Here is an 11,707-nt window from a genome sequence, read left to right as displayed (position 1 = left end):
ATTGCAAAAGACTTGAGCTTCCACTAAAACTTAGTCTAGAACTTGAACTCACGTGGACAACAATGGACTTGTAATAATCATCTCTATTGTAATGAAAGCATTGAGTGTAATATCAAAACTCATCATGCATATGTCAAATCCTCTTTGAAGGTTAGGAGTTTGCAATTGGAACTTGTTCATAAGCAATAATGTAAGCTCTTGATGAACATGGTGATTATGTCAATCAATATGTAAATAACAACATAAAATAAGTGATCTAAGATGCATATTAAGTACCTACGAATCACTATAAAAGATAGCCGCAATATATGCAACACCTAACCCTACCGTTCTATGTGGATCAATAGGAGTCGACTGGGTTCGAACCATCAAACAAATATATGATTGTGGTGACTGATATATTTGTTTTAATACATTCATATTAGACCTTCAAGTTATAATAGCAATGAGAATTCACTATAAAAGACACAAAACTAATGACGAACCCGATCCTCCATCAGCAAGTGGACAGAGTCGACAAGGTTCAGTCAATGAAATATAAACGATCCCAAATACCCCGATGATGGTTGTGTTGAATGTTTACCTCAACCGGAGGGGTTCACGAACACTTTTAAATGCTATCCCAAATATCCCCAAAATCCAAATATCCAACATTCCAAATCTAAGAAATACATCCACGAAATCATTTAAAGCAAAATCCATCCACCTTCCGCAATAGTTTGCCGGTGTGGACAAATTGAAATTTACTTCAACTCGTATAAAGCTAATGCCTAGTCAAAAATATCACTAGGATTCATTCTCAAATAATATCCTACCAGTAAGGACATTGTACGTGTCCTATTGCCGTCAAATGACACATCAAGATAAACGATTACGACTCGCGACCCTCTAAACAGAGTGGTTTTACCGCTAAATGGCTCCATGAGATAGTGGTTAAGGACAGAGCCAATACGTTCTTTAGTGGCATCAAATCCTTGAGATATGAATCAATAGGAAATGATTGATAGGGTAGAAAGCCCTCTGTTTGCTACGGTGGATTCAAATTTGTCCCCTTAGGCAAATACCCATCTCAGGTCTAGAAAGTCCCCAAGGACGAAGCAACCCATGGCTGTCGACAAGGATCCTTCTGTCAGGTTGGGTCGACTACCTCCTTTGACTAAGTAGACCAAGGACCACGATGGTCTGGGATGACAGAATCATGAGATCTTGATTGGGTCCATCATCCATTCCCCCACCATTCGCTTTAATTATAAGATAGTGAAAATTTCCAATTTTAAATATAAATCTCCAAACTCTCCAAATTTCTAAACCCATACTGCTACTATATGAGAGATAATGTGTATTTCTACATATCTGATTGACGACTAGCCTTAATCAAAAATTCTTTCTCATTATCGGGAGGGGTAATTAACTATAGGAGCTTGCGCCTATAGGAAAACAGAACTCAGATCATAAAGTTCTCGTAAAATGAGGGTGAAATCTCTGGGTAGTGTCTTATCTACAAACCCATCTGCCTTCCCAAAATTTACCCCAGAACTTAATTCTGTTAAAACTCCCCCGAAGAAAGAAAAGCAAAGTGGGTGGAAGTCGGGGCCGAATTTTCGGAGCCCACAGAATGCAACTAAATAAGCAAATGTCTTATGTAACTCCAAATATAAGTATAATTTTTTTCCTTTTTTAATAGTAGAAAAAAAAAATATTTTTGTATTTCCTTCGAAATATAAAATAACATTTACAAAACTCAAAAACAAAATAAAAGGAACATCACCTCAGCTTAGTGCTTTTATAGGCGCAGGATCATACTACACTGTTTTGTAGCTATGAAAGCTATCTTTGCTGTTAATTTTAAATGGAACCTTTCGGATGATATCCAATTATTCATTTTATTCTCTTGCATGCTCCTATTTACTTTTTCTATAAGTTGTCAGCATATAATCTTAATTATTTTACATTTCCCTACAAGTGTCTTTCAGGAAAAAAAATGTAAAATTTTATTTCAGAAGATCTACTAGATAGAATAAAAAGTTTTCCGATGGTTTTGTTTGAATGTGAAGCATGGAAAGCCATTGGACGTGAATGTATCCCTGAGCATGAAAGGAGAAAGGTGGTATCCTAGCATGTTTGATGGTCTCATTTATTTTGGATGAAATCTGTTGGTGCAAAATTAATTGTATTTGTCTTTTGCTCTCAAGGTAAATTGAATTTCTATAGGCGCATTTGGAAGTAACCCAAACGTTGTAATTCTATTTGTATGATTGTATTGAGTGAAGACTAAGACAGAACTTTGTCTGTTAGAAAATTTGTCATAAATTTATATAACATCTTTATTGTTTTATTCCAATTTAATGATAATCTAAAATAATGCTTAATTTGATAATCTGAAATGAGATCTTGGTAATGAACCCTCTTATCAGTGGTCTAAAGAATAAATTCTCTTGTTGGGTACAAAATGTTTGTTTTAAAAATACCAAGAACATTATTTTATAAGAACGCGAATATATATATATATATATATATATATATATATATATATGAATTTAAAGTTAATGAAAGTACATTTAAAAGATAATCATGGCGAATCGCATAATTGTGTACATAATCATAGATGTTGCATTGAAAAAGCCACTTAAGAACTGAATTTTTTTAAATAATTTTACTATGAAAAATAATGAAGTGAGTGATTATATTTATTTTATATAAATTATATTTTTTCTATTTTGTTTTAATATAATTATTTGATACTTTATCTTGCATGTGTACTTATTAAATTTATAATATCTTATATAAATTAAATTGAAGAAAACTACGCAATCAAAGTTACAATATGAATTATACAAACATGAAAAATGTTTATATAAATTGATTTGTATACGTAAAAGAAAATGAAATGAATCAATATGTAAACAAAGTATAAAGAGAAAAGATATATGCATGCAAATACAATAGTTCATCTCCTTATGGTATTAGCCGGAGACGTAATATACTCGTGCACGATAATTATTGGTACAAAATTTAGATGATACTTTTGTAATAAATGAATTGTTAAAATGTAAATTTTAAAAGAAATAAAATTTTGAAGAACATTTTATCAATACAAATTAGAGTATTCTTATTTATATTGAATATTATAGATATGTTAAAGTGTTTTTAAATATCTGATTTAAGTGTTTTTAAAATTATGCTCAAACCTTGATAGAAAAATAAATAAATAAATAAATATGACTTATGTTCAATTAGGGTTAAAAACGTTTGATCATCGATTTAATTTTTATTGTATATGATTTAATTTTTGATCAAATTTTGTTCTCATATTGTTCAAATATTATTAAAATCAAATTTAGTCAGAACTGTTTTAAAAAGTAATCCAATATTTAAATAAAAAATATTTTGATTTGGATTAAACTTTTAGGTATATTTTTCAAAGAAAAAAATATTGGAAATATATTATAGGCCTATAAACTCAAATGTCTTTCTCTATGGTGAACTTTAATTAAATTTATGATCTTATGCAAATGCAAACCGAGTTGTGAGAAATTTGATTTCCAATTAAATCAAAATGGAATTCATTGGAAGTGGTTTCGAAGAGTTTGGAATTGATTTGATTTGAAATGGCCATTTGAAATCCCATAAGGGTATTTTGGTCAATTCTGACCTATTGGTCAACTAGGGTCAAAAATGGATTTGAGAAATGCAGTTTACTGCTCAGTGGGTTAAAATTAAGAATCGGGAAGTGGTTGGAGGCTTTGACAAGGGCTCTAAGATCAAAATCTCAAAGGGGTTGGGTTCAGTGGCATAGGCTGTAAATATTTGAAGGTTTTACAGCCTTTGGATTTTAATTCAGATTCTGGGGTTAGAGGCCTCAGAATGGGCTCAAAATTGGAGGGTAGCCTCTAGAGACATGTCTTATCACTTTGTAAGTGATAGACCCTGAATCAGAGGCCATTGAACTGGGTTTAGGAATGTTTGAAAATTCTTTGAAAAAGGTCTTTAGGATAAGGCCTTAAGGCTTTGGATTTGAGTCTGGATTTCTGGATTTGGAATGGATTTTAAGCTCGAGTAATTAATATTGAAGTATCCAAATCATTAACAATCATGTGGTGATTGTTAATGAATGGATATGGTCAAAGCTAGGTCAAGGGTAGGATCAAAGTCAAAGTTGAAGTTTGAATTCTCAATTGAACTGGGTCATGGTTTGAAGGGGTCTGAAGTTTGAATTGATTTGAATTTAAATTGAATGGAGTTTAGATTGATCTGAGGTTTGAGTTAGTCAAGGGTATGAATTGATTTGAATATGGATTGATCCTAGGATCTAGAAGAGTTCTAGGACTTGGATATGGAAGAATCCTAGGCTCTAGAATAGGCCTAAAGGTCTTAGATCTAGAAGGATCCTAAGGTCTAGAATAGACCCTAAGGTCGGGCTCTAGGAAAGGATCTCAAAATCTAGAATAGATCCTAGGGTCTAGGTCTAGGAAGGGGTCTTAAGGTCTAGAGTGGATCCTAGGGTCTAGGATTAGATCTGGATTCTGGACGGGTCTTAGTGACCTCATACAAAAATGAGGTCAACACCTGGATGATCAAGCCAATTTTCAATTGTCTAGTTTGTATTCAGGGCGATGCTCTGGCCGATCTCATGGAATTTGTACTGATCGGCCAGGACGATTTCCATATCGTCCTGGACGAAATAGTCAGCAACTTGCAATTAATGAGCTCCTTTGAAGCTCTTCTATTTAAGAGCTCTTGCTCAACATTTTTTAACATCCTTAACTGCTGTCTTGACCTAAGAAAACCTAAAGGAGAGAGAGAGAGAGAGAGAGAGAGAGAGAGAGAGAGAGAGAGAGAGAGAGGATCTTGTGAGGGGGAGCTTATTAGGGGATTCATAAGGGTTGCTTCAAGCATTGTTCCACCTCTTCTTCCCTAGAGTCTCTTATCCTTGGAAGGGTTGGGAGAGGTAAGTTCCAGCAAGCGATCGAGGTTCTCTGCCTGCTTTAGGAGGAAGCAAAAGGAGCAAGGTTCTCTGCCTTGCCGGGTGTGACAAAAAAGAGGTGTTTGTAAAGGCTTCTCCGCCTAGCTGTGGGGCCTAAAGGAGAGTCACGATTGTAGTGCAATACTCGGAGGGCGCCTCCGGGAAGTGGACGTTGGTCGAGTTAACCGAACCACTATAAACCCTTGTGTTCTTATTTTTATTGCTTCTGCATTTATTTCTTCCGCACGTTATTTCTTTAGGGTGATTTGGTTTGTATTTGTGCTTTGCCTAAACATTTTTTTTAAAATACCAATTCACCCCCCCCCCCCCCCCCCCCCCCCCCCCTCTTAGTTAGCCTTAGGCCAGTTCTATGGGGATTAACATCCCTAACGAACTTTCAAGTGGTATCAGAGCGGGATTCATAAAACTTAAGTTTGAAAATTTTTTAATTTAGATCCATGGCTAACTTTAGGAATCGTAATACACCGGAGGGGTATTCTATTACCCGACCACCTTTGTTTGATAATATTCTATTTGATTTTTGGAAAACTCGCATGTCTACGTTTTTACAATCTACTGATTATTGCAAGTGGATGCTTGTTACGGATGGTTACACACCTCCAACTGGTAAACTTAACAACATTACTGTTTCACTTCTATTTACTGAATGGACTTTAGATGATCGGGATCTGGCTCAATTGAATGCAAAATGTCTTAATTATTTTTTCTGTGCTTTAAAATCAGAAGACTACATGCGTGTTTTCACTTGCAAAACTGGTAAAGAAATTTGGGATAAATTGTGTATCATTTATGAAGGCACTAATGAAGTTAAACAATCCCGTTTGAACATTCTCTTCCATGACTACAAACTTTTTTGTATGAAACCTCATGAATCAATTTCTGAAATATATACGAGATTTACTCAGATTTTTACTTCCTTGTATACCTTAGGAAGAGAGCTTTCGAATTTTGCAAAAGTAAACAAGATTTTAAGATGCTTGCCTTCCTCTTTTGATGCAAAAAAATTACTGCTATAACTGAATCTAAGGATTTGAACACATACTCGATTGATAACTTACTTGGCTCACTCATTGCTTACGAGCAAGGGGTGAATCAAAGAAATCTTGATGCAGGTGAGAAAAAGAAAGAGAAAACGGTTGCACTGAAGGCGCACAAATCTGACTCCGATGCTTCCGGGTCTGAGAGCGATGAAGTTGCCTTCATCTCAAGGCAATTCAAAAACTTTTTAAGGAATAAGCAAAAGCATCATTGGAGAAAAGGTAAGGATAACAAATATTCTAAAGGATCTTTTGATGTTATTTATTATGAATGCAGGAAGCCTGGACATGTGAAAGCTGATTGTCCTACACTTCAAGATCACTCAAGCAAAAGAAAGGATGAGGAGAAACCCAAAATTCAGGAAGGACAAGAAAAGACTCCAAAAGGCATTTTGAGCAGAATTTGGTACTGATTCCTCTGAGATTGAACCAGAGGAAGAGACAACAAACCTGTACTTAATGGGGGGAGATCATCTTAAGCAAAGCGATGATGAAGAGGTATGTAAACCAACCTATGATGAATTATTTGAGATTTGTGAGAAAATCCATGCATCATACAAAAAACTTAAGAAGACTCATGCTAACTTAAAATTGGAACTTGTAAATTTACAAAAAGAGTATGAAGTTTTTCTTAAAGATCATTCAACGATTGATTCTAATCACATGGCTCTTCTTGATGAATTTGATGATTTGAACAAAAAGCACTCATAATTAATTGATGAGAATGAAGCATTAAAAGTTTCACACACCTCTGTTCAATCTGATTTCAAGAAATCTAAGGAGAAAGAGAAAAACTTGAGGGTTAAGAATGATGTTCTAAACAATACGAACTTGAGGATTAAAATGAATTGGATACACTTAAGAAAACTTGGATGACGCCTACTCTTGATCAAAAGCCAAGACCTAGGAAGAGGCATTATAACTCAAACCATTTAAGAAAACCTTTTCCTGGAGTTAGATGTTTTTCTTGTGGCATGTTAGGACACATCTCACACACTTGCACCGTTCACCGTAGTACACATTGGGTGTGGAGACCTAAGGTACATGATTCACATCATACCACACCTTTATTGTATTCTACTTTTCCTAAGAAGGGACCCAAACTAGTTTGGGTTCCTAAATCTGACTGTTGTTGAGTTTTGCAGGTATGCTCTCACCAAAGACTTCGTGGGAGCATAGGATAATTGGACTTATGGAGGCTCGCAACTCATAAATGCTTAAACTTGCTGCTTCATAATTTCTTGAAATGTTTTTTAATTAGTTTTTGTGTTTTTTTTGTTGTGTGCTAGCTTTTTGTTGTTTTAGATTGTTTTGTTTTCACTTTGCTTTTATGATTGGTTTTCTATATGATTATTTTTTAAGCTTTTAGATTTTGGAGACTTAAAGCCATTGATTATCATATCTAAATCGGTTAAAGGGAGAAACACCGTTGATGGTTTCCCTCCCTCTAACCTCTTTTAGTGACATAATTTTCTTTTCCAGACAAAAGTCTATCTCATATTGACAACTGGTTTTTTCAACTAAGATTCTTTTTAACTTGCTACAATAATCTATCTTGTGCATAATATCCAAAGTTTTTATATATCTTTCAAGTAAATTGAAATCTTGCCATTACATTTCTCACATGATTATGATTTTGTTTTGTGGCTTGTTCTTCCCTATGTTAGAGAGAGAGCTCCTATTCTCTAATATTTGGAGGATATACTCACAACTAAGGTTCTTTTTTAAAGGGTTTGTTAAAGAGTTTTTAACTTGTAAGAATTAAAAAAGAAAAGAGATCAATGACGCCAAATTTAAAAGAAAACTATATACATAAAAGTGTATCAAAAATCAAAAGATGCTCAAAGAGCCAATCAAAGTGACAAGAGGCATAAAATGAGCCCATTAAATGCAAGCTATCCTCTCTTTTCAAAACTTTTAAAACTTAGAGAACTCATTGGTTATTTGATGCTTTCAAAGGCTTGATTTCAAATTTCATGATTGAGACAAATTACTTTGTTATATTATTTATAATATATTTTCTTTGTAACCAAGTTCTGATTGGATCTTTTTTTTACCCAGTAAAGTTTTTCTGAGTTAGACCTTTTGTTTTAAAAAAAAAGATAATTATTGCCCTGAAAGAAGTCCGAGCTAGGGATTAACAAGATCGAATATTCTACCTATTTCAGATTTTGACTTGTTAACTCTTTGATCTTTTGAATCTCTAAAATTTAATTGTTAGAGAAATTTGTCATAAGGATACTTTGCTAAAACAAAACAAAAAATTTAAAAAAAAAATCTAAAAACCAAAAATAAGAAAATTTTTCCTTTCCTTTGTTTTTCTTTTTCTTTCTAGTTTTTTAGCTTTTTATTGTTGATTCTATCTTTGTATTGTGAGTCATTTATTTTTGAGGGCTTTGATCATCAGCATCTTTTCCTTAGTTTCAAATTTCTTATCACATTGTCCTGGCCGATTCTTATATCGTACTGGACGATAGGATAAATTCTCTTCAAAATTCCATCTGATGAACTTTTCTGTACTTACTGTAACTCTTCGTCCTGGATGATACTTTATCGTCCTGGACGATCTGATCGAACTCTGTTGCAATCATGTTGATAGTCTTGGCCGATAATATATTTTGACATGGCCGATGCATTTTATGGTCATCGTTATGGCCGATACACTAGATCGTCCTGGACGATCCACGTGTCAGCACGTTTAAATCCTTAAAATCGGCGCTGGATGATCCATTATTGGACTGTTCATCCTGGATGATACACGTGGCACAAATTTAAAACGTTTTAACTTCGGCCGATACAATCAATTATTCTACATCGTCTTGGACGATACAGCTAATCGGCCCGAACGATCTACTTTTTCAACGGTCGTCCGGCTTGACTCCTTGGGACGATCGCCTGTGTCTAATCGTCCTGGCCGATATCTGATCGGCCCGGCCGATCGGACCGCCTTTTTGACCAATCGTCCAGTACACAATAATTGAACCAAATCGTCCTGGACGATTCTGCGATCGTCCTAGATGATAAGGCCGTTTCTTTAAATTCAGGGCATTCCAGCCATTGTTTTCACCTCAATCATTTTCTTCTCTTGTGTTTTCTTACTGATTTCTTGCTATGGCTGGTGGGAAGCGAGTCTGACAAACTTCTGGGAGTTCTTCGAGGGCTAGGATTGACTCTCGTTTCAGGGAGGCAGAAGATGAAGCTGCTTACCATAGATATAAAGAATGTGGGATAACTGTCTCCAGAGTCATCAATCCTGTCCACCTTTCATATCCGGTAATGGATCTCTTTGCTCACACTTCTCTTTGTTTCATTCTTTCTCTCGCTGTCCCCTTTCATTCTGAGCTTCTTCGTGAATTCTTCGTAAATCTTCACATAAATCCTACTTTCACAGCCCTGACCTCCTATGTGAATCGACGCCCGGTCGAAATCACATATCAGGACTGTGTTGAATTATTGCAACTATCCACCACCGTGGATAAGCTGCATATAATCGTCTCAGATTCTGACTTTGACTGGTCCACGGCAATTTATTTCCTTCGCCAGACCAATACACCTTTTCATGTTGGAGAGACTAGCTCTTTAGTCAAAGATGCTAGGACAATTCAGCATGTCCTTCAAACCTCCATTATTCCAAAAGCCCTATAGAGTCTCCCTCTCTTATAGTGCCTGATACCTTGTTGGAGTAGATCCTGGTGAAGATGTGGAAGAAATTTCGCCTTCAGAAGTGTTATCGTACTCCTCATTATAAACTGAGGTAGATGATGTCGGTATTAGCCCGAGGTCATCAGCTGGTAATTCAGTGTCGGCTGTGGCTTGTTCTGTAGTGTCATCGACAGACTGTGCTTGAAGAAATAGCTTGGGATCATCTGTGTTTTCCCATTTCCAAATAGCATCCTCATCAAATTTGACATCTTTGCTAGTAACTAGTTATTGTGTTTTGAGATTAAAGATTCTGTATCGTTTGGATTGAGAGTTGTACCCAAGAAAGATTCCTTTCTCTGATTTTTCTTCAAGTTTATGCCTTTTTTGTTTAGGAATATGAACATAACATAGACACTCAAATATTCTAAAGTGATCAATAGAGGGCTTGTGTCCACTCCAAGCTTCAATAGGTGTGATATCTTTCACAGCTTTTGTAGGACATCTGTTTAGCACATAGACAGCAGTGTTGACATCTTCAGCCCAAAATTTCTTTGGAATGTCTTTTGCTATTAGCATAGCCCTTGCCATCTCCATTACAATTCTATTCTTCCTTTCTGTGACTCCATTTTGTTGAGGAGGGTAGGCAACAGTCAGTTGGTGCTCCAACCCTTCTTCTTTGCAAAAATCTTCAAATTTGCATGAGTTAAACTCACCACCTCTATCGCTTCTCAAGATTTTTATCATTTGACCACTTTGATTTTCAACTAATAATTTAAAGTTCTTGAAAATACCAAAAGTATCTAATTTTTCTTTGAGAAAGCAAACCCATGTCATTCTAGAATAGTCATATCAATGAAGAGAATAAAATACTTACAATTGCTTAGAGATGGAGTCTTCATAGGACCACAGAGATCAGTGTGAACAAGCTCAAGTACTGATTTTGCACTCTAAGATTCTCCGGAAGGATATGGTTTTCTTTGTTGCTTTCCTATTATACATCCTTCACAAATAGGCATATCTTGAGCTAACAAAGGTAGGTCTTTTACCATATTCTTCTGATTTAGCAATCTCAAAGCTTTCAAGTTATAGTGATCGAATCTTTGATGCCAAAGAGATTTATCATCATTCTTTGTAAATAAAGCTCTTGGCTACTTCCAAGTGATAGGAAAATTTCTGCCATCCTTCATTCTTACTTTTTCCACAACTTGATTGTCTTTCTTTAGGTCTAGAATGATACATACATCACCTTCAAAATGTAGACATCTTCCCAACACTGAGAAGACTTTGATCAAGGCTTGGAACCAGAAGAACATCTCTTATGTGCCTTGTTCCTTCATTGGTTTTAATGGAAATTGTTCCTTTGCCACTTGCTTCTACCAACTCTCCATTTCCAAGTTTTATTTTGGCACATACAGATTTATCAATCTGAGTGAATACACTCTCATCTAGAGTCATATGATTGCTGCACCCGCTATCAAGAAACCATTATTTCCTTTGCTCGGCTGCAACAAGACAGGCATAGAACAATTGCTCCTCCTTTTCTTCCATAAAGTTAGCTTGTTGATTTTTATTTATTTTTATGCCATCAATCTTTCTCTTCATGTCCATGCTTTTTACAAAAAAAACATAGAGGCTTACCTTTATGAAAGTGATCTTTTTCCAAGTGATTTGTCTTTTTGCAGATCTTACATGATGGGAATTCCTTCTTTTGTGGGTTGTCTCCACTCTTTGTAATCTCTTTAGACTTTTTCTTGGAATCCTTTATCTTTTGATTCTTCAGATTGACTTTTGACTGGAATGCTGTTTCAAGAGTCGTATCCTTCCTTCTCTCAAGTCGAAGCTCATGAGCATATAATGAGCTCATCAACTCTGTCACCGACAATGAGCAGAGATCTTTGGACTCTTCGATCGCAGCCACCACATAATCGTAGCTCGCGGTAAGGCTAATGAGGATCTTATGTACAACCTTCTCTTCTGAGATGTCTTTGTCGTACACCCTCATCTGGTTTACCACGGTAATAATTTTGGAGTAGTGCTCCTTTGT

The sequence above is a fragment of the Dendrobium catenatum genome, unplaced genomic scaffold, assembly GCF_001605985.2.
Source record: "Dendrobium catenatum unplaced genomic scaffold, ASM160598v2 fragScaff_scaffold_837, whole genome shotgun sequence".
Classification (NCBI taxonomy): Eukaryota; Viridiplantae; Streptophyta; class Magnoliopsida; order Asparagales; family Orchidaceae; genus Dendrobium; species Dendrobium catenatum.
Note: the sequence above shows the minus strand (reverse complement) of the source record.